We start from the raw sequence: 4,063 nt of genomic DNA on the forward strand, positions 1-4,063 counted from the left end.
CTCCGTCCAAGTGATAGACAGTCAGTGAGTACCACCTCAGTGAAGTAAAAGTCAGCTCACCTGTGTCCACTACAACAAAACTGATTTCGAATGAAAGGTAAAAGCCCCCCAAAACAGACCGTATGTAAGATAAGATAAGATAAGATAGAACTTTATTAATCCCTCATTACTGCAGTGGTGGTATAATTAAGGTGTTCTGGAGCCAATGTTTTTAACTGATATGTCGTTAACCTCTATCACAGTCTTTCTTTCCTTTCTTTTTGTGCTTTTAGCGAGTTGAAAATGGAGATATGAACTGGATCGTTCCGGGAAAAATTCTGGCGTTCAGTAGCCCTCATTCTCGTGGTAAGATAGAAAATGGTGAGTCAGAATCTCAAAGCTAAAAGCTAAAAGCATGCCTCCAAACAACATCAGTGCTCATGTTGCTTGGCCTGACAGAAGGCCTCTGCAGCCCCTCAGTGCCTGCACGTCCTGAAACAGCTGAGAAGAGCTAACCTTACCCTACTGTTATCTGATGGCGTGTATTGTTTCCTGCTTAGTGCTGTCATGTGTGAGTTGTCATGTTGTTACGGCTGGATTAGATGAGCCTGAACCCTGCAGTGGCTCGGGGTTTCCCATGATGCACTCATGCTTCTTCATCACTCAGCCCTTTTTACTTTGTGTATTTACACCACTTTGCACGTAGTTATTATTCACCTCTGGCTCTCTTCCAGTCCATCTCTTGTCCTGTTGTCCTCCCCTCACCCCGACCATATGTGGCAGATTGCCCCCCCTCCCTTAGCCTGGTTCTTGTTAAAAGGGAGTTTTTCTTTTCCACTGTCAGCAGGTGCTTGGGGCCCTTCGATGGTTGGGGTTTTCTCTGTATTTAACGTCTTTACCTTACAATATAAATCAGCTGACACTACGTCATTGAATCTTATTTTACGTTTGCATTAAAAACAGACGCTCGCTGATTGAAACGTATGACGTAACTCAGCTGTTGTTGACTCTGTCTCCAGGTTATCCCCTCCACACACCCGAGGCATACTTCTCATACTTTTACCAAAATGACGTAACGACCGTGGTTCGTCTGAACAGGAAGTTGTATGATGGCAGGCGGTTTGAGGATGCAGGATTTGAGCACCACGACCTCTTCTTTCTTGATGGGACCACGCCCTCTGACCTCATCGTCAGATGCTTTCTGCATGTGTGTGAATGTACAGACGGGGCAGTGGCAGTGCACTGTAAAGGTAGGACTGCAAGTGTTTATGTATGTTTAATTGATGTCATTTATTTCTTTTATCTTAACTTTGTCTCTTTAAACACTCCGTCCATTTACAGCTGGATTAGGCCGCACGGGGACTCTGATTGGCTGCTACCTGATGAAGCACTTCCGGTTTACTGCAGCCGAGGCGATTGTTTGGATCAGAATCTGCAGACCTGGATCTATCATCGGTCCACAGAAAAACTTCTTAGAAGAGTGAGTTTGTGCCTCAGCTGTGACCGCTCAAACCAAACGGTCCACTTTCCGTGACTCCAAAGGTCTCGGTCGGAGACGATCATTAAGCTGTAGTCCGTTCATGAAAGTACAGGAGTAATGCTGTGCACACAGACACGTCTGCAACACTTCATTAGGATAATGTCACAAAACACAAGCAGACAGCAACTTCACCTCCAAGGTGCACGGAGAAGGCAAAGATCTGATGAGGTGAAGACTCCAGTGACAGAGTATTAGGGAACAATAACGTGTTAGTGGCCTTCATCAGGGTCATTGCGTTTACCTGTGAAGGTGTGATTGGTCCACTTGGATCTTTTTCTGTTTCCAGTTTTTTTTATTTAAACACAAACTGTTTGACATTTTGCAATGACCCAAAAGGCGTTGGTCACTGAGTACAGCTGTTCACTAATACTTCGAGTGTCGCTGGAGTCTTCACACAAAGCACAAGTAGATCAGGAAGGGTTTGAGGTGTCACCTTCGGCAGATCTCATCGAGCATCTGTGAGATGTGCTGGACAAACAAGGCCCGTCTGTCCTTAGGCTGTGGCATCTATTGCTGTTACCACACAAGATGTTTCTCCATGCTGGAAATGTAGTAAAAGTTAGAAGAGAAGCAAAAGGTGGAGGTCAGGGTGGGGCATTCCCCAGTGTGCCCATGTGCAGCTGGTGGTGGTGGTGACTGCAGCAGTGGGAAACTGGTGGATGATGAATCAAATGTAATTTTAAAAAAAAAGCCTGAAAACTGTGTTACTGCTGCAGACTGCAGTCACAGTGTTCAGCTGCAGCTGGTTTCTCTCCTCAGCTCTGGATGCACACTTCCTCCTTACGCCACAGTAGTGCTCTGTTGCTAATGGCTACTAGCTTTGTGTGTCTACTCACACGCTAAACCAGGATGTTGAATGTTATACCTGCTAAACATGATATCACAGTTAGTTTGTAGCGTGTGTTTGATGTTTGTGCGCAGGAAGCAGCACAGTTTGTGGGTTCAGGGTGACGTGCATCGGTCTAAACAGAAGCTGGTCCAACAGAGACTGAGTCAGCAACAGCAGCTTCACCGCTCTGACTCTGTGCAGGGAGGGAACAGGAGGCAGTGTCCTCGCTGCTTTCCAGCATGGATGACCTGTCAATCAACACCGTGCTCTGCAAGTCATATAGCTTGGATGACGTCAGCGGTGTGACTTCATAGCATCAACATGACCTTTTTTAATGGTTACTGCAGAATTCAAACAGGCTACTGAGTTATGATCACAATGTTGTGTTTTCATGCTGCTAATTGTGTCTTTCTTTCTGTGTCTGTGCAGAATAACTGCAAAGAAGTCAGTCTGACACAGGGAGACAAACTGAGAGCACTGTAGGGAAACACCCACCGAGATCAGCGTCATCCTGCTCAAGGTACCAATTGCTGTAATTTAATTCATGATAAATGGTTATTGTGGTCAGTGCAAGAGACACGTTGAGAATTAGCTCAAACGCTGGACACAAAGTTTCTATTAACAAGGAGATATAATAGACACCAATATGTTTTTGTGGATGTCAGAAAACAAGTACATAAGTGACTCTGTTGTCGAATGCTACAAAGAACGCACGCTTTGTTTGCACAGAGAGAGGTGCTGCCGCCAGACACACAATCAGTAGATAATGCCTCTGCTCATTACAGTTTTTGTTTTGGTCCCTGAATCCACGGCACCAAATATAGAAGATATATAAGATGCTGCCATAGTTCAAGAAACATTTTGTAAAAAGTAAATAGTTACAAATCGGGGATATGGGAGCTGCGGCAAAAAGAAACAAAAGTGAAGGACGACCACGAACCAAACTCACAACGTGCTTCCGGCTTCTCCTGTAAACTAACATCACTAAACTGCTAACCTGACACAACCAAGAACTGGGCTACTTCCACATGAGTTAAATCGAGGTACTACCAACACGTCGAAGCGTATTTGTATTATGTCTCTTGTACAGAGTGTATGTGCAGATGTTGATTCCTGCAGTGAGCGTAGAAATCATCAGAAGAATTTTTAGAGAAATTGTTCGCTGTGCTTGTTTTTGTGAAGGATCAAGGTTAGTATTTGCTCTTGGATCACACACACACACACAAATATGTGTTCTTGTTTTCTGTGTCAGGTTAAACCTGTCCAAGACTTCACACTGCTCCATCCTCCCTCCCCCGAAGCCCTCCAAAGTCCACCTTTCTCTCACCCCCTCTTCTACTAAAAAGCTGAGACAAAGTTCCTCTACCACCACTGCTCCGCAGATCAGGAGGTTGGTGTCTGTGCTTTTGTTCCTTATTAGAAGAACATTATAATAAAACCAATATAAAATGTGATGTGCTGATGTCTCCACAGTCCCTTCAGCCTCACTTTGTTTAGCACTAGGCCAGCACTGATTCACTGACTTCACACTTGGGACGTTCTGGTTATGAATCAGCCCAGCTGATGATGGACTCGCTGGAAACTGGATCAGCCCTCTTGCACGTTTAATAGGCTGTAAATCCTTTTTTAGCCCCAATAACTACTTTTCGTTTTGATAGACAGAGCCAACAGTTTGTCACCACTTTAACTGGTCACGTGGCCCATTCTGTGATGAA

The 4,063-nt window shown here is 44.8% G+C and overlaps 1 long non-coding RNA gene across 2 annotated transcripts; it reads left to right on the top strand.

The window, feature by feature from the left end:
* The first annotated feature begins 1,342 nt into the window (after positions 1-1,342).
* On the top strand, positions 1,343-4,057 carry LOC121813303. Of its 2 annotated transcripts, none has more exons than XR_006053627.1 (4): positions 1,343-1,459; positions 2,441-2,868; positions 3,601-3,738; positions 3,822-4,057. It is a non-coding gene; the product is annotated as an uncharacterized LOC121813303 (long non-coding RNA). The 2 variants fall into 2 exon arrangements; XR_006053628.1 differs by having other exon boundaries at positions 1,355-1,459; positions 2,778-2,868.
* Positions 4,058-4,063: the final 6 nt, after the last annotated feature.

Source organism: Haplochromis burtoni, unplaced genomic scaffold, assembly GCF_018398535.1.
Source record: "Haplochromis burtoni strain Fernald_Lab_line unplaced genomic scaffold, NCSU_Asbu1 Contig_1443, whole genome shotgun sequence".
NCBI classification, from domain to species: domain Eukaryota; kingdom Metazoa; phylum Chordata; class Actinopteri; order Cichliformes; family Cichlidae; genus Haplochromis; species Haplochromis burtoni.